General features: G+C 47.6%; 1 long non-coding RNA gene across 3 annotated transcripts in view; it reads right to left on the bottom strand.

The window, feature by feature from the left end:
• LOC136587927 (uncharacterized) overlaps window positions 1-25,622 on the bottom strand; it is a 130,354-nt gene that overhangs the window by 30,174 nt on the left and 74,558 nt on the right. For 2 of the 3 annotated variants that reach the window (XR_010787516.1, XR_010787515.1), the window contains exon 5: window positions 15,075-15,413. The exons of the other annotated variant lie outside the window; for it this stretch is intronic. This is a non-coding gene — a long non-coding RNA (uncharacterized lncRNA). Of the gene's footprint in view, window positions 1-15,074; window positions 15,414-25,622 lie in introns of those variants that run through there. 3 annotated transcript variants of the gene reach the window in all.

Here is a 25,622-nt window from a genome sequence, read left to right as displayed (position 1 = left end):
GCTCCACCAGGCATCCTGCAGTCCTCGTTTGCCCACAGAAAATCACAGAATATCCCATCTCCGGGAAGCGATGGCTTTGATTGGTTCATCCAGCGCTAAACAGCGAGTGCTGTGATTGGTTCATCCAGCTCTGCATTGATTGGCTGAGCTGAGTTTGAAGAACCAATCCCATTGTGGGCGTCGGGATTTATGAATTGGCCAATCAATGCCGCGGCTCAGCCAATTCATAAATCCCGCCTCCACAACATGATTGGTTCTTCAAACTCAGCTCAGCCAATCAATGCAGAGCTAGATGAAACAATCACAGCCCTCGTATTGGTTCCTTGAGCATTGCATTGATTGTCTGAGTAGCGCTGTGTGAGGGTATATGTATATATTACCATATGTTTTTTATGCTTTTATACCTGTATGCAAGTTCTATTCAATTCTAAAATGAGAAAAACTTAATCTGTCGCCTTACATCAGATATTCCAAAGGCCCTGCAAGGCAAAGACAAAATTTATCTTGAACATCGCAAGGAAGAACCAGACACGAAGGCCGTCTGCTTGGCTGTTTTCCCAGAAGCGCCGTATCTAGATAACGACTGTTCAACTACGTATATGATTATCACTGTCTTAGGCGGAAATCCGGACTTTACATATATGGTTATGCGGTGAATTTGAGCCAATGAGACCATTACCCATTCCTATTGATGAGACCAAAGGGTATAAGGCCCCATGTAATCTGTAATAAAGTGCGCAGTTATGCTCCCGTGTGAGGAACTATACCAGACCTCCATGTGTGGTGTCTCTTCCTTACCGCCGGCAGCGGGGCATTGGGGTGGGCCTGATTGGTGCCGTACGCAGAAATTTCCCTGACAGCTGGATGAACAAATCAGATCCATCACTTCCTGGAGGCAGGATTTTTGAATCCCGCTACCAGGAAATTATCTTCTGTTGTCAAACGAGGACTGCAGGATGCCCGGCAGAACTCCACACAACAGCAGGAGGACCCGGAGCGAGCCTGCTAGGTAAGTATTCCCTTTTTTTTTTAGGGAATGTACCTAGGGCTTATTTTAGGGTTAGAGCTTAGCCCCTTAGTGACCAACCCTGTATGCGCCTTAATGACCAGGCCAAATTTTGGAAATCTGACATGGAATAATACTGTAAAGGTTTTGCATATCCAAGTGATTCTGACATTGTTTTTTCGCCACATGTTGTACTTCATTTAGGCGGTAAAAATAGACCAATAGAATTTGTGTTTATTTACTAAAAGCGTCAAAATTGGGAACATTCTGAAAAAATTGTCATTTTTTCACATTTTCAACTGCAATATCTCAAATACATGCAAATGTAATATAGAAATTTTTGATAAGATTTATATTTCCATCTGTTTACTTTATTCTGGAAGCACATTGGAAACACTTTTTTTTTTAAACGATTTAGGAGACGTACAAATTTAACATTAATTTTTAACATTTTGAGGAACACTTTGTTTTCCTGCACCAAGCCAAGATTGTAAAGGCTCATATGTGTCAGAATGAAAGATACCCCCACAAATGACCCCATTTAAAAAAAATACACCCTTTACTACATCCCTATTCACTGAGGGATGTCAGGAGTATTTTGATCTAACAGTTTCTTTTTAGGAATTCATGTAATTTAGAGGAGAAAAAATAAATTTTCATATTTTTGCAAATATGTCATTTTAAAGACAGGATTTTTTTCTATAGGTGCACATGAAAATGAGGATTTGCACCCCAAAATGGACACCACCGTTTGTCCTGTGTTCAGAAACATATCCGTTGTGGCCCTAATCTTGTATGCACAGTGGGGCCCAAACAAAAAGGCACAGTCGGTGGCTTTCGGAACAGAAATTTTGCTTGAAGCCGTTTAGGCCCCATTGCACACTTGTCAAGCCCTTGAGCGGCCAAAACAACAGAGAACCCCCACAAATGACCCCATTTTGGAAACTAGACCCTTAATAGAGATGAGCGAACGTACTCGGATAAGCACTACTCGTCCGAGTAATGTGCTTTATCCGAGTACCTCCCCGCTCGTCCTGAAAGATTCGGGGCGCTCCGCTGCTGACAGGTGAGTCGCAGCGGGGAGCGGGGCAGAGCGGGCGGGAGAGAAGGAGAGAAAGATCTCCCCTCCGTTCCTCCCCGCTCTCCCCTGCAGCTCCCCGCTCCGCAGCGCGTCCTGAATCTTTCAGGACGAGCGGGGAGGTACTCGGATAAAGCACATTACTCGGACGAATAGTGCTTATCCGAGTACGTTCGCTCATCTCTAACCCTTAACGATTTCATCTAGGGGTGTACTGCGTATTTTGACCCCACAGTTTTTGAATGAATCTAAGCGAAGCAGAAGGAAAAAATTATGATTTTTATTTTTTAGCAATTATGTCATTTTAAAAACTGTTGTTTTTTTTTTGTATAGCACACAGAAGAATGAAGACTTTCACCCCAAAATGGATACCCCCGTTTGTCCCATGTTCAGAAACATATGCATTGTGGCCCTAATATTATGTCCGTATTCACAACGGGGCTCAAATCGAAAGGAGCAGCCGGTGGTTTTCAGAACAGACATTTTGCTTGAAGGCGTTTTAGACCCCATTGCTCACTTGTAGAGCTCTTGAGCGGCCAAAATGATGGAGAACCCCCACAAATGACGGAATTTTGAAAACTAGACCCCTTATCGAATTCATCTAGGGGTGTACTGCGTATTCTGACCCCACTGTTTTTAAATGAATTGAAGCAAAGCAGAAGGAAAAAAATTACGATTTTCGCTTTTTGGCAATTGTGTCATTTTAAAAATAGGTTTTTTTGTACAGCACACAGAAGAATAAAGACTTTCACCCCAAAGTGGATACCCCTGTTTCCCTAATCAGGGACCTAAGGTACCTAATTTCACCTCCCCTCCAAGAGGGGAGATGAAACAAACTTTTTTCTTTGACACTTTTTAAGATTTTTACATGATCGCTGTTATCCATTGGATAGCAGCGATCATGTGTCCCGGGAACCACATACAGCAGCTCTTAGTGACAGCTCCGTCATGCTTGAAAAAGAGGCGCCACTGTCCCAAAACGCACTGCATCGTGTAGGACCATTTGTTTTTTGTTATATCATGTTTTTTTTGTATATCCAATAAATTAGCGTTTTGTTTGGAAGAATGTGATTCTGGATATCTTGTCTAAGGAGAAATCTCAAGGCTCTGTTCCAGAAGGGGGGTCTTCAGGAAGGGGATTTCCCCATGAAGAAAGTGCTTCTTTCTTAAATTTGAATACGCATCCCATCCATTAAGGAACGCAGAAGCAAACACACTTTTGTTTTTTTCCTTTGATCTTATATCCTGGGTTCCTGTTATTGTGGACCTGGTGCTTGCTTTTCTGCAGCTCACCAGAAGGTTTTGTCTGGTTATCTGTGTGCTGGAGGATCGACTTCTGAGGTGCAGCGGTCAGTTTCCCCTTCCTGGGGTGACGAGACCGCAAGCACCAAGTGAGTCTCCTCTCCATATATATCATCCAGTAATATTTCGTCTGACATTACACCAGCTGGACAAACACAATCGGTCTGGCATTGTTTGGGTGCGGAGCACGACGGACTGCGCCATTTCAGTGTCTTCATTGTTCAGCTCTAAGAATGAAGTTGAACAATGGCAGCCACATGGGAATCGGCACACGGATGTGATTGAAGTCTTACAGACTACTCATTGAGCAACTACCCAAATAGCCAGAAACAGAAGCATAACCAAAGTGAAGCGAACTGACAGCGTTCTGGTTTTTAGAAAACACATTGAAATTAATGGGGAAAAGACAGAAACATCCAATTGTGGTTTTCTGCTCCAAAAACAGAACAGAGAAACGGAATTGTGCCTGAAAACCCTAATGTAGTTATTAATTGGCCCAAAGTTGGTATATCACAAAAACAGCCTTAACCCCTTTCCCACCCCATGTTGTAAATAGATGGTGTGGGCTCACGAGCCGAGCCCAGGGTCGCTAACCTGAATTTTTCTTTTTTCTGGACAACTTAACCAAAAATCAACTCCAGTTTTATTACCATTGTTCTCAATTATTCCTTAGCCATAAGATAACTATCACTACAATAAGGTTTGCTATTTCTGCAATTCCCAGATATAATTGTAGAAGCAATCAATAACCGCATGCTTGCATTAGTTAATCCCTGTGTGAATATAAAACACTTTTGGTACGTGTGCCTGCAGGAAGCACATGCTTTGCCAGACTGATGTAATACCGCTCTTTCATCACATTTTAATTTGTTCTTTTGAAGACAGGCACCATTTATTATCAGTATTACACACCTCTAGAGGCGCACGTATGACTGCATGAAGTGTCCTCCAAAGCAAACAAACAGTATACTTCACAGGATATTAGCTTTTGGGAAGAGTTGGATGAGTTTGATCTTATCTTAAAGGGACTAGATCACCATTTTTTTATTAATTAAAACCAGATATAGAAACATTTTCCATTTTTCTAATCTGATTTATATTCTGATTTTTTATACGGTTGGCTCTACATGACTATGGGGGCGGCCATATTTTCTGAGCTGCATTTAGCAATGCTTTACAGCAGCCTCATGGGCCATTCACACAGTGGACAAGAGGGGACCCATTGACTTGTGTGGGAGACTGTTCTAGGCAGGTTCTGTGACCTGTGCAGAGGTCCCTGTGCGGGGAGGAGGAGTAGATAGTCGCAGCTTATCATCTGTTATGGATGGTGTTATCTACATATAGGTGTTATTATTCTTTGTAATACTGCCTGTTATTAGTGAGGTGATGGCTGCAAAGATTTCTCTACAGATCAGGAAGTGCTAGACTAGTATTAAGGCCCTTTTACATACAAAGATTAACACTAAAACGGCCGCACAACTGAACAAACTGACAACATTTTTGCATAAAATTACATGTACAGATAATGGCTTTTAATCATCTCCATTTTCTCATTAGCTAAAGTAAAGGCAGTAGCTGTTGTTTACTCAGCTGGGTGTGTGTTTTTGCAAGGGATTATCTGGCCAGCAGGATCCCATTGTCTTTTCCTGGCATGAGTAAACATTGTACTTATTGTGTATGCAAGGCAAACAAAATGGAGTACATTCAAGTTGGCAAGCCGCTCAAAAGACCGAACGAATCCCAATCAAATGTAATGTCTTTTGAGTGGTAAAAGGTGGTTTTTATACGAGCTAAAAACCAGCACTTAATGACAATTGAACGAATAGTGCATGACTGCCTGCATTTACATGTAACTTATTATCGCTCACTTTTGGTCGTTTGAACAAATTTTAAACGATATAATAGTTGCATGTAAAAGGACCTTCAGACTCTGTGCTCAGTGGGGAAAATGCAAGATTTTAGGATAAAGGAAAAAAATACACATTGTGACCAAAAATGTTAAAAATACGCATAACACAAAAATGTGTTTTTTTTAATAGGTCAATTTCTGGTGATGACACAATCCCTTTAAGGGCCTTTTACTCAAGTATATGAATAAGTGAATGTTCATGTAAATGGGATGTGCTGCCAAGGGCAATGAAACACTATAGGGGACGAACAATCACAAAAATGATCATTCATCCCTCATAGTGTCTAAATTAGTTTGTGTGAAGGCTAGATAAATGAGTGCCAACCAACAAGATCAATCAAGATCCCAAAGAGAGGTATAAAAGGTCTTTAAAGCCACTCTCTTAGCCTGGAGAAACAAAGATGGCCACACCACTTCTCTGACTACCTGGTGCACATTGTGCATTAGTATGCATTCATGGCCTAAGATACTGCATGCTTATCTGACTGGTCAGTGCTGTACATGGGGAGGGTTAAGCCCAGAGACCACCCAAGCCTCCTCTGCTTTGTTCCTGTGTATTTTTGCCTCCCAACCTCTGAGCTTCTGCCTGTACCTCCTGCTGTGAACGTACCTGTAATTACCTGTTTGCAACGTTTATTCAAGTAAAGTTTTACTGTGCATCATACCTTGCCGAGGTATGATACACTTGTCCAGTGTTTATTGCTCTGCCGCATAAAAATAACGGTGTTTGAACGATGGCGTCACGACTTGACATACATATATACTTCCATAAGCATTCCCCCTGTGTGTTACCATGCAGGGCGGCGCAGGGTCCCGCGGTCAGCGTGCGCCGCTCTGGCATGGGCTCCAGCGTCCTGGAGCTCTGACGTCGGGGCTCTCCCGGCGACGTGGAGCGGCTGGTGTGCGGCGGCATGGGCGTGTCCGCCCGTAGGGCGCCGCCCGCACTCCTCCACCTCTCTTGTGCAGTAGTGGGGGGGCTGGCTCCTCCCACTCTCTGCCCCGGGGCGGAGTCTTGTACTTATAAGGCTGGCAGTGTCCTGAGCTCACTGCCAGTTATTGGTTCGGTCAGCATCTAGTAGGTCCTGTCTGTGGCTAGTCTCAGTTCAGCCTCTAGTTTGTTTGTCAGCTCCTTTTCCACAGCTTTGCTTATGCTCTGCATTTTTTGTCGGTCATTTCCATCTGCCTTTCTGTTGGCACTCTGTCCCTTACTAGTTAGATCCGTTTTGTGCAGTCGCCAGGTCCCTAGCTAGGGTAGGGACCGCCGTCCAGTTGTCTGCCTGGGGTTAGCCAGGGCCGAGGCAAGTAGGCAGGGACAGTGGGGTGCGGGAAGTTCAGGGCACCCCACCTGGCGCTCGGGGGGCAGAGTGCCGTAACATAATAACTGGCCCTTAAAACTGTTTACATGGAGGCGATCAGCTCCCTTGCGAACCAGCTGCAAACCCTGGTGCCGGTGGTCCAGGATTTATCCACTCGCATGGCAGCCCAGGAGCAGTGGGGGTTGTCGCAGGGGCCGGACGCCTCAACCAGTCCAGAACCCAAGTGCCCTCTTCCCGAGGAGTTTTCGGGGGAGAGGAACGGACTTTTTGTTTTCCAACAGGCGTGTCGCTTGTTTTTTCGGATGCGCCCCTGTTCGTCCAGGTCGGAGGCTCAGAGGGTCGGGCTGATCATGTCCCTGCTGCGGGGCTTTGCCCAGACCTGGGCTTTTTCCATTCTCGAGGGGTCCCCCTGCCTGCAGTCCGTGGACTCGTTTTTTCAGGAACTCGGGGGTATCTTCGACGAACCGGACCAAGCGGGGTTGGCGGTTTCCCGGCTGCTGGCGTTGCATCAGGGGTCGCTTTGTGTGGAGGATTATTGCTCCAACTTCAGACGCTATGCGGGTGATACAGCATGGAACGATAGCGCTCTGAAAGACGTTTTTCTGCAGGGCCTCTCGGACGCTGTAAAAGACCTGTTGATTTCTCATCCCGTTCCCGGGTCCTTAAAGGAGGCTATGGAGCTAGCGGTGAAGGCAGACAGGAGGCTCAGGGCTAGGAAGCAAGATAGACAGGCCCATAGAGTCAGGGAGGTCGTCTGTCCTGGTCCTTCTTCGTCCTTACCAACCGCTGTCCCCGAGCCGATGGAGGCGGACCCGCTGGACCCCGAGGAGCGACGCCGGATTCGCTTGTTGCATCATCTCTGCCTCTACTGCGGGAAAGCTGGACATCGGGTGATCACCTGCCCCCTGAGGCTTCCGCCCTCGCAGTCTGAACCGGCGGAACTCCAAGTCCTAGGCGATTGTAGGGAGGATCGCCTAGGACTTCAGGCACTTCCTAAACTTCTGGTACCGTGTCAGGTGAGATTCCGGAATTTTTCCCGATCAGGGCAGGCGTTTATTGACTTCGGAGCAGCCGCTAACCTGATAAGCCTGTGTTTTGTCAGACCCCTGATGGCTGAATTTGTGGCGCTGAAAATGCCAGTTCATTTTACTAGTATTGATGCTACCCGTCTCTCTACAGGCCTGGTACGATGGAGGACCCCAGGATTACAGTTCACGGTGGGGGTCCTCCACTCGGAAGAACTGTCTTTCCTGGTTATGGAAAAGATGTCGGTTGATGTGGTGCTTGGTATGCCCTGGTTGGCACTGCACAATCCCCAATTTGATTGGTCCACCCAAGAATTGACTCATTGGGGATCATCCTGTCACAATCACCTATCTACTATAGCCATGTGCTCTGTAGATACTGTGCTTATTCCGGAGTATTTGTCAGACTTTCAGGATGTATTCTCCAAAAAAACTGTCTGAGGCTCTGCCTCCCCATAGGGAGTGGGACTGTGGTATTGACCTAATTCCCGACAGTCCCATCCCTAAGGGAGCCGTTTTCAATTTGTCGGGCCGTGAGCATGAGTCCCTCAAGTCCTATATCTCGGAGGCTCTGGCCAAACGACACATCCGGCCGTCCAGATACCCTGCTGGGGCAGGTCTCTTCTTTGTAGAGAAGAAGGACGGGACATTGAGGCCTTGTGTGGATCATCAGGCCTTGAATAAAATTACAGTGAAGAACCAGTGCTCCTTGCCCCTAATTCCTGACTTGTTGAATCAGGTGGTAGGGGCCCACTGGTTCTCCAAACTGGACTTAAGGGGGGCTTACAATTTAATTCGCATTAGAGAGGGAGATGAATGGAAGACGGCATTCAACACCCCGTTAGGACATTTTGAATGTCTGGTCATGCCTTTCGGACTCTGTAACGCTCCCGCTGTGTTTCAGGGGTTTATGAACGCGATCTTTCACGACTTCCTGGGGGTATTTCTGGTCATCTATCTTGATGACATTCTGGTGTATTCTCCTGACTGGGATACACATGTGCGGCACCTGAGGTTGGTTCTGACCCGTTTGCGCGAGTACCAACTTTTTGTCAAGTTAGAGAAATGTACATTTGGTTCTAAAAAAGTATCTTTCCTTGGTTATGTGATTTCACCCACAGAGATTCAGATGGAGTCTGATAAAGTAGCTGCAATCTCCCAATGGGTCAGACCAGACAACCTGAAGGCTCTCCAGCGGTTCTTAGACTTTGCAAATTTTTACCGCAAATTCATTAGGAACTACTCGGTTATTGCTCAACCCCTGACCGATCTGACTAAGAAGGGGGCCGACTTGGTAAAATGGTCGCCTGCAGCCCTTGAGGCCTTTAGTCATCTAAAAAGGGCATTTACGACTGCCCCGGTGCTAATACAGCCGGACGCACGACTACCTTTTTTCATTGAGGTAGATGCGTCTGAGGTGGGGACAGGAGCAGTATTTTCGCAGGAAGTCAGTGGGAGATCTGGGTATAGCACATGCGCGTTCTTCTCGCAGAATTTTAATTCAGCAGAACGCAACTACGACGTGGGCAACCGTGAATTACTGGCTATCAAATGGGCTTAGGAAGAGTGGCAACACCATCTTGAGGGTGCTAGACACCCAATTACCGTGTATACTGATCACAAGAATCTGGTATATCTCGCCAATGCTAAAAGACTCACAGCTCGTCAAGCCAGGTGGGCGTTGTTCTTCGCCAGGTTTAATTTTTTCGTGACATATATCCCAGGTGAGAAGAATGTGAAGGCGGACGCCCTGTTATGGAGTTTCGGGGTGCCGGAAAGTGAAACTATGACTCCCGAGAATATCTTGGCACCTGGTGTGGTGGTGGCAGCTGTAGAGTCTAGCTTTGTCCCCCAACTACCGAAGGCTCAGCAGGACGCTCCTTCGGGGGTGCCGGGGGCAGAAGGTTTGTGCCAGAGACCTTACGTCTTCGAGTCATGGATGAATCTCACTCGTCGGTTCTCGCAGGGCACCCAGGGTTTCAGGGAACCCTGGATCTTTGTTCCAGACACTTCTGGTGGCCAGGCATGTCTCAGGAGATCCGCAACTTTGTTGGGGGATGCTCAGTCTGTGCTCGCAACAAGAGTCGACGGCGTCCTCCGGAGGGTCCCCTGAGACCGCTACCGGTTCCTTCCAGTCCATGGTCGCAGTTATTGGTAGATTTTATCACTGATCTACCAGAATCCCAGATGTGCACCACTATCTTAGTGGTGGTCGACCGGTTCTCTAAGATGGCACATTTTGTGGCGTTAAAGAAGCTACCTTCGGCAAAAGAATTTGCCAAGATTTTTGTAAGAAATAATTCGCCTACATGGGGTTCCCCAAAATATTGTATCTGATCGCGGGGTTCAGTTTGTGTCGCAGTTTTGGCATGCCTTCTGTAGAAACCTGGGAATGTCGCTTTCCTTCTCTTCAGCATTCCACCCGCAAACTAATGGTCAGACTGAGCGGAAGAACCAAGATTTAGTGCAATATTTACGGTTGTTTGCTAGTGAAAAGGCTCATCAGTGAGCAGAGTTCCTGCCGTTGGCAGTTTGCACTAAACAACCGCCCTTGTTCTTCCACTAGGGTATCTTCATTCTTTTGTGTATACGGTCAGCATCCTCGCTTCCTCACAGCAATCCCTACTCCTTCGGTCTGTCCTGCAGCGGATGTCGCCACAGATACGCTTCGGGGAGTATGGAAAGAGGTACAGAGAAACTTGGAAGCAACGGGGACTCGTATGCAGCTGCGTAGTGGGAAGAGTCTGTCTGTATCTGAACCGTACAGGGTGGGACAGAAGGTATACCTGTCTTTTAGAAATCTCAAATTGAGGGTCCCATCCTTGAAGCTAGCGCCACGTTACGTGGGTCCGTTTGTCATCACACGTGTGGTGAATCCGCTCGCCTACGAACTGGGTTTGCCAGCTACATGAAGGGTTCACAGGGTGTTCCATAAGTCTTTATTGAAACCTTTTGTCCCTTCAACTCCGGCGTCCTGGAGCTCTGACATTGGGGCTCTCCCAACGACGTGGAGCGGCTGGTGTGTGGCGGCGTGGGCGTGTCCACCCGTAGGGCGCCGCCCGCACTCCTCCACCTCTCTTGTGCAGTAGTGGGGGGGCTGGCTCCTCCCACTCTCCACCCCAGGGCGGAGTCTTGTACTTATAAGGCTGGCAGTGTCCTGAGCTCACTGCCAGTTATTGGTTCGGTCAGCATCTAGTAGGTCCTGTCTGTGGCTAGTCTCAGTTCAGCCTCTAGTTTGTTTGTCAGCTCCTTTTCCACAGCTTTGCTTATGCTCTGCATTTTCTGTCGGTCATTTCCATCTGCCTTTCTGTCGGCACTCTGTCCCCTAGTAGTTAGATCCGTCTTGTGCAGTCGCCAGGTCCCTAGCAGGGTAGGGACCGCCGTCCAGTTGTCCGCCTGGGGTTAGCCAGGGCCGAGGCAAGTAGGCATGGACAGTGGGGTGCGGGAAGTTCAGGGCACCCCACCTGGCGCTCGGGGGGCAGAGTGCCGTAACACTGTGCTACCACTTGGTTACACCGTGACAAGGACTAGGCCTCCAGCCATACCCTCAGTGTTCATTTCTCCATGACACTGATAAATGTAGCGTCTCTAATAGGGCGTTACAATTCTTTGGCATCCCATGAACAGGATCTGACCTGATGTGCCTAATTAAGTTAATGGATGCTCATACAAGTTTCAGTGTGGCCACCCAAGATGGCACCCATCATGTCTTTATGCTCTTCTCTGTGACTCACTCTGACCAAGTAACTCCCGCCAAAGTTGCTTGGCGCCAAAATGACAAAGCCCTGCCCTGATGCAAAGTCTATGTGCTTATGCTCTCTCTTAAAGTCACCTTTCTCTTAAAGGCATTTTTCTCTTAAAGTCAATTATTCCTGCTTAAAGTTTATCTTATATGCTTAAAGTCATCGCATATTCATGCTTAATTAATGTTTAGTATAATCTAGTCAATTTCATGCTAATTTTATGCAAATCCTAGTAAGTCACTGTGTGTATGAGCCTGCATGTCTGAATGAAAGATCAATGTGTATGACTGGAGGTCTTTTGTGTCCCCCTTAGTCCACTCTTCTGTGTTTGCAGCTCATCATCAGCCTGTCTTAGGGGGCGGGCCTTCCTACCACAGACAGCGGTATGGACTGAAGCTACTGAGTGTTCTGATGATTTTTTCTCTTTTTCCAGGATATTACCTATGTTCTTTCTCTGCCAGTCACCTTTTCTAATTTCTGCTGTAGGTCAAACAGTGTGTTCCATTCTCTTAAAGGGACAGTGATGTTTATTCCACTGATCTCACTTTTCACTAGTCTTTGGAACAAAGAGTTATGTATGACAGTCCATTTCTCCACGACACTGATATATGTAGCGTCTCTAACATAGCGTTACACTCACCACTCCATTCTCCCGTTGGTCTAGTGTCACCACTCCTGTGCTCCCTACCAGTCTTTGTTTATATTGGCTGCAGCAGCGGCATTCCATAGACACATGTGACTGCTGCAGCCAATCTCAGGCCTCAGGAGTCTTGAGACAGATACCGTCAGTGGCTGCAGCTGTGTAAGGAATGTCACCACTGCAGCCAATGTCAGCACAGACCAATGGTGAGGATGGGAGTGGTGGCGCTCAAGCAACAGGGGAACACATGGTGAGTGTGCTTTAATTTAATATTTTTAACTATTGGATTTACTTTGCCACATTTTTCTTCTTAAATCCCTTTAATAGCAACTCTGGTCTTTCCATACTGATCACAGTCAAATAGTTCATGCATTGTTTTCCACGTGGATAACGCTATTGCTGCAGTCAGTATAGACATGCCAAGGAGGGTGAAATGTAGAAAGAGGTTACATCACTGTGCATGAACCCTTTGCTTTATTGCACATATGCTGTGATCATTTCTTCTATACTGTGTACATTTGCTTGTATTATGACTACTCTATTTATTATGCCTGATATGTGATATCACTGTAGTCCCTAACGGGTTTGTCCAAGGTGATTTTTTTTCTTCCAAAGCTATGTTTCTCCTGCAAGAACATAAACCGGCATGTACTCACCCTCCTGGCTCCCTGCTGCGGTCAGTGTCACTGCTCCTGGTCCCCCCTGTGACATCATGTTTACAGACTGCAACAGCCCATTTACGGGACGTCACAGGCTGCTGCAGCCAATGACACAGCTCAATGCTTAATCTCATTACTCATCACCAAGTCCATAATTCCCTAGTTTTCTTCCCTAATGGACCTTTCACACAGGACAGAATTTTCCGTAACAGCATTGCAGAATATGCCTTCCCGAGGAACATTCAGCCTCAAAATCTGCTATTGTGTGGATTTTGGTGCAGAATTGAGAATAGCTGGAATTCAGAAATGGCATAGTCTGTAACACTGTTGCGGAGTATGCCGTCTCCTTGGAAAACATGTGATTATTGGAATAACTTAAATCTGTGTTCTCTCACTCTTTCCACCCACAGAGGGCGGTTGTGTGCAGGGTTGATAAATACGAGTATAGTTTTTGCATTTGAGATTTTTTTATATTTTGTTTCATTGCATATTGAAAATAAAAAGGGATTTAACAAAAACAACCAATACTGCGGTATTAGAATACATTCACACAAGAGAGAATCTCACCAGAGTTTTCTGCATTGCGAGATTCACAAAACTCGCACAAATATGAACTCCATTATTTTTAATGGACTTATTCCCATGATTGTTTTTTTTTTCCTCGCTCACAGCGATGTTGTAAGGTTAAAGATTGCAGCATGTTCTATTATTGACGTTCCCTTGGAACACTCGACTATTGTTTTCAATCGGACATTTAAAGTCATTGCATGGCACATGCATACCGCATGATGTGCATGCAACTGTGATGTGATGTTTCCCATTGAAATCAATGGGAAACACTTGAGGTCCTCTTCGGGGCGTGAAACACACACCTGAGGTTTGCAATTTCACAGAAGCGATGTAAGGCGGTTTTGAATTAAAAATGCCTCGCATCCATGTGAAAAACGCACATTGGCAAGTGTGATTTCAGGAGTAGTTTCTAGGCCTGACATCGCGCTCATCAATATGAATCTGGCTTTAAGGGTTTATTTAAACGAGCGTATATCGTCCAGCGCTTTCATGGCCGGCCGATATACGCTTACATTTCAGCAGTCCCCCCTTCCCTCCCCCTCACCGGCTCTCTGCTTTTCTCCTCCCCTCCAAGCGGTTTGCAATGGGAGTGGGCAGGGTGGGGGCGGAGCTAAGTTGTCCATAGCCAGCAATGGGAGTGGGTGGGAAAGAGCGGAGCAGAGGGAAGGGGAGACTGCTTAGATGGAAGCGTGTAAATAAGCCCTATGGCCAATTTAGACACAACGAATATCGATGAAAATTCACTCAAAAGCCATCTTTTGATATCATTGTGTCTAAATGCGCGGCCATCGTGCACTGTTTCCTGCATTATTCATTTCATCCGTGATTTCTAACAAGCTAGAAATCACCAATAACTGTTATCAGCGTTGCACATTGGTTTTCTCAGCTGGCAGCACTGATAGCATTCTTTCAGCTAGTATCCCGCTGGGACTTCTCAGCAGGATACCAGCTTAAAGCTCAGAGAACAAAGCAGCTGTCAGCGCTCCTGCTGTTCTCGGCACTATCAGCTCAAGGGGTTGTATATGCAAACTGCTGCTTTGTTCTTGCAGTTATCAGCGGTGTCCCGCTCCGCCCGCATTTAACTCTTTAAGTAGCTAATTAGCTACTTAAGAGTTATGGAAACATGATCGCTCAAAACTGTCACTCAAACTGCCATTTGAGTGATTTTTGAGCGATCATCTTTCAATGTAAATGCACCTTTATTCTGTGCAATTACCCTTTGCTTCAACTTTAGCAATTATAATCCATGTAGGATGTGATAACATCTCTTGTGGCTGTCCTTTGTGCATTCTCCCTGTGTTGTGACACACTGTGACCAGTACAACAGTACTGTGACCTCCCTCTGTGAATCATTCCTTTATGCTGACATCATGGGGAACTTTATTTCTGTTTTTCAACATCATTGTGTGCATTACCCTTCTGCTGTGACATCCCTGTGACTACAGTACTTCTGCTGTTACTTCCCTATCATTATTATTTATGTGCTATAGTATCACTATATACAGCACCAGATTGCCAAATAGGCAGAGTCAGCACCGGCCTATGACCCTGAGCACTGGGACAATGGATCAAAATAACATTGAGGTAAAGGCAAAGTCCCCTGGTGCAAGCACTGAGTCATGACTGACCCCTAGGGTGACGTTACATTGTGACGTTTTCTTGGCAGACTGTTTTTGGAGGCCCTGTGACAATTGTTAGTGCACATAAATCTATTTGCTATGTGGTCCAAATTCAGTTAAGGGATAGCCGAGTCCGAGAAATAATTTTCACCACAACACAACTGGACATGATCAAAAGTTATATATCCTTATTGACAGGCAGCAGTTTTTATAGGCGCACATGCTTTGATTATAATAATCCAAACTTATTATAATTCATTTATTACCATTGGTCGATAAAATATAAACACAAATATGAATATGCAAGATAAAGAATTTAACATCTAAAATGCCAAACCAATGCATGCAGGCGCAGTAGAATCATACATGACTGGCTTCTCCAAACACAGGGACACAAATAAAAAACAATAGAATGTTTAGTACAATCATTTTGGAACATATGTGAACAGCGAGGAACATGTCATCTCGTCACGGGGGCCAGTCCGGAGGCCTTTTCATTATCTTTTGGTAGCTCCGGCCTGGGACGTTCACTCAAAGCTTTTTGAACTATTGTGAAGGAAAAATGACAATGTATGAAGGATCATACAAGATGGAGTCATATTCATTTCACTAAGGGCTTATTTAGACGACCGTATATCGGCTCGGTTTTCACGCCGAGCCGATATACGGTGTCCTTGTCTGCAGGGGGGGGGGGGAGGATGGAAGAGCCAGGAGCAGGAACTGAGCTCCCGCCCCTTCCCCGCTCCTTGCCACTATTTGCAATGGGAGGGGTGGGACGGGGCGGAGCTAAGCGCCGGGACTTAGCTCTGCCCTGTCTCGCCCCCTCCTATTGCAAATAGTGGCAAGGGGCGGAGAGGGGGCGGGAGCTCAGTTCGTGCTCCTGGCTCTTCCATCCTCCCCCCCTGCAGACAAGGACACCGTATATCGGCTCAGCGTGAAAACCGAGCTGATATACGGTCGTCTAAATAAGCCCTAACACAATGGATCAAAATAACACTGAGCAAAGCTGTAATAAGTAAGACATGGGGGGAAACATCCACTTATTATACATTGATCTCGTGCTTCTCAGATATATTAACCCCACAGGGCATATATTTACATCCTGAATGTGCAAAGTATATATGGAGCATAACTGTAATCCGATCCCACTCCATAAAAGGCGGGTGTCGGCTGTCTGTTATAGCAGACACGTGCCTGCAGCAATCGCTGATCATGGCTGTTAATTCTCTAAATGCCCCGATTGTTGTTCGGAGGTCCCAAATGCCCATCCCACCCTGGGTGTAATCCCTTTCCCAGATGCAATCCCCCCAGGGCTGCAATATAACTGTGAAAATGGCTATACTTGTCAAACTGCAGTGTAATGTAATACTGTGGAATTACCCTATGGGGACAAAAGAAAAAAGTAATTAATTATTGGAAAAAAATAAATGAAGTTTAACCCCCCAACCCCCCTTTTTCCATATGAATAATAAAAAAATAAATAAAAGCATACTCATTGTTGCTGCTTCCATAAAGGTTCAATCTATCAAAGTACCACATTATTTATCCCACACGATGAATGTTGTCAGAAACAAAAGTATAAAACAACACCAGATTTGCACATTTTTGGTCACGTTATCTCTAATAAAAAAATGTAATAAAAAACTATCAAAAAGTTATATCCACTCTAAAATGGTGCCAATACAAATTACAGGGTGTTCTGCAAAAAAATGAGCCGTCACACAACTACGTAGTTGGAAAAGTAAAAGAGATATGGCTGTCAAAGATGGCAGCAGAAAAGGTAATTTTTTTCAGACATTTAATTTTTTTAAAAATAGTTCATAAAAGTAAAACTACATAACATTTGATATAAGCCTCAATAACACGGCACACATGGATTCCGCGTGCCTGCATTTTTCTTCATTCTCTGTACCACGGATGAGCATTCCGGTGCACAAGCGCAGTAAAGTCTCCCACGCGCTGTCGCTAGACGATGACGCAGGTCCCACGATCTTTCTGGAATTGACATTCCGGTAACGCTGCAGGTCAGATGGCTTCCGTTGACTTCAATAGAAGCTAGTCATGCGGAAAACGCATCGAAATGGAGCAATTTTTCCATGCGTGGAAGAATCACTTTTACATTGCACGCTATGGATGGACATTGCTATGGAACCCGCAGGCAAGTGCCTGCCGCGGATTCCACAGCAAACACCCGCCGTGTGCATTCAGCCATAACCATAATCGTACTCTTCCACAGAATAAAGTTATCATGTCATTTTTGTTGCAGTGTGTATGCCATAGAAACAAAACACCCCCTGCCACCCTTCCAAGGATGGCAGAATTGGTTTTTTTTCCCATTTCACTCCTCTTTGGAGTTTTTCAGTAAATAATGTGGTATATCAAATTGTACCATTGAAAAATACAACTCATCAAAATCAAGACTTCATACAGCTTCGTGAAATGGAAAAATAAAAAAGTTATGATGTTTTGAAAGTGAGGAGGAAAAACTGAAAATGAAAGAAAAAAAAAGGCTGTGTCCTTTGGCTTCCTCCACACAAGCGAGCGCAACATCAGGCTGTGAAACTCGGCACGATATCACGCACATGGATATGGAAGGTGTTTTTCTGTCAAAAACACCTCCCATCAATTCTAGGAAATTACAATCCTCCAGCCCGGGTTTCAGCCACAGCGGGGAATTGGCAAGTGTTTTCCATTGTTTTCAAAGGGAAGCCTTGCTTGCGCATCGCTGCAGATCATTTTCTACACGCAAGAAAGGATTGGATCTGCCCTATCTTTCTGCACGTTATGCAGAAAGCTGCCATCGAAGTCTATGGCAGGTTAAAAAAAGCAAGGGGAAGGGTGTGACCCTGCGGACAACCCTTGCTCATGCGCAAATATGCTTCGTTGTGGCAAGCGTATTTGCACATATGTTCGTCTGTCAACGCCCTTAATACATGCAGCGTTTTACGCATACACTTGTGTGAATGAGCACTTACTCTGAATGGAGGCCGGCGGCCAGAAGAGATCTCCAGCGCACTCTGCTTCCAATCAAGGAGCTATCATTGTGTGAAAGCACAGAATCTATAACATTGGGGAACACAATTGTTTCTGACTGAGATGTTAGACCTTTTTTGGGGTTATAGATTCTGAAAATGACATTAGCTTTTCTCGATCAGGTCTGTTTATCAAGATATGACATATGTCCATATAAATGTACACATATTGTATTATACATGCACTGACTGCCAATCCAAAGCTGGCGGTATAAAGATAAATCCCAAGAAGCCTAGAACACGAATAAAACAAAATTTTCTTCATTGAGACAGGTTGATGAATCTACATTTTTGTGATTTCCTGCCATGAGATATTCTTGGACATTCGCGCTGGATGTTTCACCAGTAGTCCGCCATCATATGTGTATCCCATCATCCGCAGTCCTGTTCTTCCACAGTCCTTATTTCCTGGTGAAATTCTTCACCCTGTTCATCTCATATTCTTCCAAGACAATCTGGAAATCCATCTAAATGACTGCAGGTCCTGCAATCTGCTGCTCATGTTACACCCAAGTGTGCAGAAGTGCGCATATTCAGTTCCCAAGGAAATGCTTTACAACTAGAGATGAGCGAACGTACTCGTCCGAGCTTGATACTCGTTCGAGTATTAGCGTGTTCGAGATGCTCGTTACTCGTAACGAGTACCACGCGATGTTCGGGTTACTTTCACTTTCATCTCTGAGACGTTAGCGCGCTTTTCTGGCCAATTGAAAGACAGGGAAGGCATTACAACTTCCCCCTGCGACGTTCAAGCCCTATACCACCCCCCTGCAGTGAGTGGCTGGGGAGATCAGGTGTCACCCGAGTATAAAAATCGGCCCCTCCCGCGGCTCGCCTCAGATGCGTTGTGAGATAGCTGAGGGACAGTGGTATCGTGTTGGAGCTGCTGTAGGGAGAGTGTTAGGAGTTAGTGTAGGCTTCAAGAACCCCAACGGTCCTTCTTAGGGCGACATCTAACCGTGTGCAGTAGTGTGGAGGCTGCTTTTAGCAGTGTTGCACTTTTTTTTTTTTGGTATATCGGCCGTGCAGAGCATTGCGCCCTGCAGTAATAGTCCAGGGACAGAAGTGTGGAGGCAGGGAGAGCGTTAGGAGTTATTGTAGGCTTCAAGAACCCCAACGGTCCTTCTTAGGGCCACATCTAACCGTGTGCAGTACTGTGGAGGCTGCTTTTAGCAGTGTTGCACTTTTTTTTTTTTTTGGTATATCGGCCATGCAGAGCATTGCGCCCTGCAGTAATACTCCAGGGATAGAATTGTGTAGGCAGGGCCAGAAGACATATATTATAGATTGAATATACGCAGTGGTCCTTTTGAAAAAACATATTGAAAAAAAATCTATTTGGCCTGCCTGTCACTGTGCTCAGTGTTCTGGGTCCATGTCTGCTGGGGGTAGTAGTTCTCCAAATAAATACGCAGCCAGCTAAGTGTTACAGCAGGCTTGCGCCAAATTATTTCCTGGCTCTGAAATCACCGGTCTGTTGCAGTTAATAACAGTGCAACACTGCAGTTCCGTGACACACTGCAGGGACAGAATTGTGTAGGCAGGGCCAGAAGACATATATTATTGATTGAATATACGCAGTGGTCCTTTTGAAAAAAATATTGGAAAAAAATCTATTTGGCCTGCCTGTCACTGTGCTCAGTGTTCTGGGTCTGTGTCTGCTGGGGGTAGTATTTCTCCAAATAAATACGCAGCCAGCTAAGTGTTACAGCAGGCTTGCGCCAAATTATTTCCTGGCTCTGAAATCACCGGTCTGTTGCAGTTAATAACAGTGCAACACTGCAGTTCCGTGACACACACATCAGGGACAGAATTGTGTAGGCAGGGCCAGAAGACATATATTATTGATTGAATATACGCAGTGGTCCTTTTGAAAAAAATATTGGAAAAAAATGTATTTGGCCTGCCTGTCACTGTGCTCAGTGTTCTGGGTCCGTGTCTGCTGGGGGTAGTATTTCTCCAAGTAAATACGCAGCCAGCTAAGTGTTACAGCAGGCTTGCGCCAAATTATTTCCTGGGGTTTCGTAAAGGAAGTCAGCCTCCAACCACAGGCCAATAAGCGGCACATTTAATTACAGAGTTGTGTTTCTGCATTCCTGGTAATACAGCATGCTGAGGGGTAGGGGTAGGCCTAGAGGACATGGGCGCGGCCGAGGACGCGGAGGCCCTAGTCCGGGTGTGGGCACAGGCCGAGCTCCTGATCCAGGTGTATCGCAGCCGACTGCTGCGGGATTAGGAGAGAGGCACGTTTCTGGCGTCCCCACATTCATAGCACATTTAATGGGTCCACGCGGTAGACCTTTATTAGAAAATGAGCAGTGTGAGCAGGTCCTGTCGTGGATGGCAGAAAGTGCTTCCAGCAACCTATCGTCCACCCAGAGTTCTGCGCCGTCCACTGCTGCAACTCAGAATCCTCTGGCTGCTGCTCCTCCTTCCTCCCAGCCTCCTCACTCCATGAAAATGAGACATTCTGAGGAGCGGGCAGACTCCCAGGAACTGTTCTCGGGCCCCTGCTCAGATTGGGCAGCAGTGGTTCCTCTCCCACCAGAGGAGTTTATCGTGACTGATGCCCAACCATTGCAAAGTTCCCGGGGTCCGGGGGATGAGGCTGGGGACTTCCGGCAACTGTCTCAAGACCTTTCAGTGGGTGAGGAGGCCGATGACGATGAGACACAGTTGTCTTGCAGTGAGGTAGTAGTAAGGGCATTAAGTCCGAGGGAGGAGTGCACCGAGGATTCTGAGGAAGAGCAGCAGGACAATGAGGTGACTGACCCCACCTGGTTTGCTACGCCTACTGAGGACAGGTCTTCAGAGGGGGAGGCAAGGGCAGCAGCAGGGCAGGTTGCAAGAGGCAGTGCGGTGGCCAGGGGTAGAGGCAGGGCCAGACCGAATAATCCACCAACTGTTTCCCAAAGCGCCCCCTCGCGCCATGCCACCCTGCAGAGGCCGAGGTGCTCAAAGGTCTGGCAGTTTTTCACTGAGAGTGCAGACGACCGACGAACAGTGGTGTGCAACCTTTGTCGCGCCAAGATCAGCCGGGGAGCCACCACCACCAGCCTCACCACCACCAGCATGCGCAGACATATGATGGCCAAGCACCCCACAAGGTGGGAGGAAGGCCGTTCACCGCCTCCGGTTTGCACCGCTGCCTCTCCCCCTGTGCCCCAACCTGCCACTGAGATCCAAGCCCGCTCTGAGGACACAGGCACTACCGTCTCCTGGCCTGCACCCACACCCTCACCTCCGCTGTCCTCGGCCCCATCCAGCAATGTCTGTCAGCGCAGCGTCCAGCCGTCGCTAGCGCAAGTGTTTGAGCGCAAGCGCAAGTACGCCGCCACGCACCCGCACGCTCAAGCGTTAAACGTGCACGTAGCCAAATTTATCAGCCTGGAGATGCTGCCGTATAGGGTTGTGGAAACGGAGTCCTTCAAAAGTATGATGGCGGCGGCGGCCCCGCACTACTCAGTTCCCAGTCGCCACTACTTTTCCCGATGTGCCGTCCCAGCCCTGCACGACCACGTCTCCCGCAACATTGTACGCGCCCTCACCAACGCGGTTACTGCCAAGGTCCACTTAACAACGGACACGTGGACAAGCACAGGCGGGCAGGGCCACTATATCTCCCTGACGGCACATTGGGTGAATTTAGTGGAGGCTGGGACAGAGTTAGAGCCTGGGACCGCTCACGTCCTACCCACCCCCAGAATTGCGGGCCACAGCTCGGTGGTGGTATCTGCGGCGGTGTATGCTTCCTCCACTAAACCACCCTCCTCCTCCTCCTCCAACGCAACCTCTGTCTCGCAATCAAGATGTGTCAGCAGCAGCAGTACGTCGCCAGCAGTCGGTGTCGCGCGGCGTGGCAGCACAGCGGTGGGCAAGCGTCAGCAGGCTGTGCTGAAACTACTCAGCTTAGGAGATAAGAGGCACACGGCCCACGAACTGCTGCAGGGTCTGACAGAGCAGACCGACCGCTGGCTTGCGCCGCTGAGCCTCCAACCGGGCATGGTCGTGTGTGACAACGGCCGTAACCTGGTGGCGGCTCTGCAGCTCGGCAGCCTCACGCACGTGCCATGCCTGGCCCACGTCTTTAATTTGGTGGTTCAGCGCTTTCTGAAAAGCTACCTACGCTTGTCAGACCTGCTCGGAAAGGTGCGGCGGCTCTGCGCACATTTCCGCAAGTCCCACACGGACGCTGCCACCCTGCGCAACCTGCAACATCGATTTAATCTGCCAGTGCACCGACTGCTGTGCGACGTGCCCACACGGTGGAACTCTACGCTCCACATGTTGGCCAGGCTCTATGAGCAGCGTAGAGCTATAGTGGAATACCAACTCCAATATGGGCGGCGCAGTGGGAGTCAGCCTCCTCAATTATTTTCAGAAGAGTGGGCCTGGTTGGCAGACATCTGCCAGGTCCTTGGAAAGTTTGAGGAGTCTACCCAGGTGGTGAGTGGCGATGCTGCAATCATTAGCGTCACCATTCCTCTGCTATGCCTCTTGAGAAGTTCCCTGCAAAGCATAAAGGCAGACGCTTTGCACTCGGAAACAGAGTCGGGGGAAGACAGTATGTCGCTGGATAGTCAGAGCACCCTCCTGTCTATATCTCAGCGTGGTGAGGAGGAGGAGGAGGAGGAGGAAGATGAGGAGGAGGGGGAAGAGACAGCTTGGCCCACTGGTGAGGGTACACATGCTGCTGGGCTGTCATCCTTTCAGCGTGTATGGCCTGAGGAGGAGGAAGAGGAGGAGGAGGAGGAGGATCCTGAAAGTGATCTTCCTAGTGAGGACAGCCATGTGTTGCGTACAGGTACCCTGGCACACATGGCTGACTTCATGTTGGGATGCCTTTCTCGTGACCCTCGTGTTACACGCATTCTGGCCACTACGGATTACTGGGTGTACACACTGCTCGACCCACGGTATAAGAAGAACCTTTCCACTCTCATACCCGAAGAGGAAAGGGGTTCGAGAGTGTTGCTATACCACAGGACCCTGGCGGACAAACTGATGGTAAAATTCCCATACGACAGCGCTAGTGGCCGAAGGCGCAGTTCCGAGGGCCAGGTAGCAGGGGAGGCGCGGAGATCAGGCAGCATGTACAGCACAGGCAGGGCAACATTCTTTAAGGCCCTTGACTGCTTTATGGCTCCCCAGCAAGACTGTGTCACCGCTCCCCAGTCACGGCTGAGTCGGCGGGAGCACTGTAAAAGGATGGTGAGGGAGTACGTAGCCGATCGCACGACCGTCCTCCGTGACGCCTCTGCCCCCTACAACTACTGGGTGTCGAAGCTGGACACGTGGCCTGAACTCGCGCTGTATGCCCTGGAGGTGCTTGCTTGTCCTGCGGCTAGCGTCTTGTCAGAGAGGGTGTTTAGTGCGGCTGGGGGAACCATCACAGATAAGCGTACCCGCCTGTCAACCGACAGTGCCGACAGGCTAACACTCATCAAGATGAACAAAGCCTGGATTTCCCCAGACTTCTCTTCTCCACCAGCGGACAGCACTGATACCTAAGCAATACGTAGGCTGCACCCGCGGATGGAAGCATCGTTCTGTATCCCCATCAAAAACGGGGACCTTTTCGCTTCATCAATCTGTGTATAATATTCCTCCTCCTCCTCCTGCTCCTCCTCCTGAAACCTCACATAATCACGCCGAACGGGCAATTTTTCTTAGGCCCACAAGGCTCAGTCATATAATTTTTCTAAACAATTTTTATACGTTTCAATGCTCATTAAAGCGTTGAAACTTTCACCTCAACCAATTTTTATTTTAACTGGGCTGCCTCCTGGCCTAGTTACCAATTAAGCCACATTAACCAAAGCGATTAATGGGTTTCACCTGCCCTCTTGGTTGGGCACGGGCAATTTTTCTGAGGTACATTAGTACTGTTGATACAGCAATTTTTGTGGGCCCTCGCCTACAGTGTAATCAAAATAATTTTTAGCCCACCTGCATTACAGCTGACGTTACATCAGCTGTGTTGGGCACTGCAATGGGATATTTCTATGTACCGCCGGTGGCTTCCTGGCACCCACCCATGCTGTGGGTCCACAGGGAGTTGTAAATGCATCTGTTTCCACTTCTAAAGAACCCCAGTCTGACTGGGGCATGCAGTGTGGGCCGAAGCCCACCTGCATTAAACATGACAATAGTACCTCAGCTGTGATGGGCAATGCAATGGGATATTTTTATGTACCGCCGGTGGGTTCCAGGGAGCCACCCATGCTGTGGGTCCACAGGGAGTTGTAAATGCATCTGTTTCCACTTCTAAAGAACCCCAGTCTGACTGGGGCATGCAATGTGGGCCGAAGCCCACCTGCATTAAACATGACATTACTACCTCAGCTGTGTTGGGCAATGCAATGGGATATATTTATGTACCGCCGGTGGCTTCCTGGCACCCACCCATGCTGTGGGTCCACAGGGAGTTGTAAATGCATTTGTTTCCACTTCTAAAGAACCCCAGTCTGACTGGGGCATGCAGTGTGGGCCGAAGCCCACCTGCATTAAGCACGACATTACATCAGCTGTGATGGGCACTGCAATGGGATATATTTATGTACCGCCGGTGGGTTCCAGGGAGCCACCCATGCTGTGGGTGCACACGGAATTCCCATTGCGGAGTTGTACCTGCCTGTGACTATATATAAAAAAACGCGGTCTGACTGGGGCATGCAGACACCTTGACAGAATGAATAGTGTGTGGCACATAGGTTCCCCATTGCTATGCCCACGTGTGCAGCTCCAGATGGAGGTGGCACAGGATTGGATTTCTCATTGCTTCTGTACAGCATTGTGGGCTATCGCCCTGCCCCTTTTAAAGAGGGTCGCTGCCTAGCCATGCCAACCCTCTGCAGTGTATGCCTGCTTTTCCTGTGGCAGACGCACTTATAAATAGACATGAGGGTGGCGTGGCATGAGTGCAGCTGAAGGCTGGGCAGGGACAGTTTGGTGTGCGCTGTGGACACTGGGTCGTGGGGGGGGGGGGTTTGACAGCATGTAACCCAGGAGAAGTGGCAGCGGAGTGTCATGCAGGCAGTGATTGTGCTTTGTTGGATGTAGTGTGGTGCTTAGCTAAGGTATGCATTGCTAATGAGGGCTTTTCAGATGTAAAGGTTGTTGGGAGGGGGGGGGGCACTCTTGCTGCTATTGTGGCTTAATAGTAGGACCTGGGAACTTGAGATGCAGCCCAACATGTAGCCCCTCGCCTGCCCTATCCGTTGCTGTGTCGTTCCCATCACTTTCTTGAATTGCCCCGATTTTCACAAATGAAAACCTTAGCGAGCATCAGCGATATACAAAAGTGCTCGAGTCGCCCATTGACTTCAATAGGGTTCGTTACTCGAAACGAACCCTCGAGCATCGCGAAAAATTCGTCTTGAGTAACGAGCACCCGAGCATTTTGGTGCTCGCTCATCTCTATTTACAACCCTACAAACCAACGACCGCGCCTCAAAGTGTCCACTGAATCTTGGACATGTTAGTCTATCATACGTTCCCAGATTTGTGGTCTATCAAATTAACCTGCTTTTAGCTTCTCCATCCTCATTGCAGGAAATGTTCTACATTTGTAGCTCAAACATGTTCCATTTCTCTTCAATGTCTTTACCCATTGTTTCATCAAACCAAGCTCGATGTGCAGTGGTGGCAATATGTACCATACGTACTAACAGTAAGCAAATGTTGGTGGGAAAATAAAGTACATATAACAAAAATAGATAAT

The sequence above is a fragment of the Eleutherodactylus coqui genome, chromosome 13, assembly GCF_035609145.1.
Source record: "Eleutherodactylus coqui strain aEleCoq1 chromosome 13, aEleCoq1.hap1, whole genome shotgun sequence".
Classification (NCBI taxonomy): Eukaryota; Metazoa; Chordata; class Amphibia; order Anura; family Eleutherodactylidae; genus Eleutherodactylus; species Eleutherodactylus coqui.
This window is presented reverse-complemented; position numbering and strand designations above follow the sequence as displayed.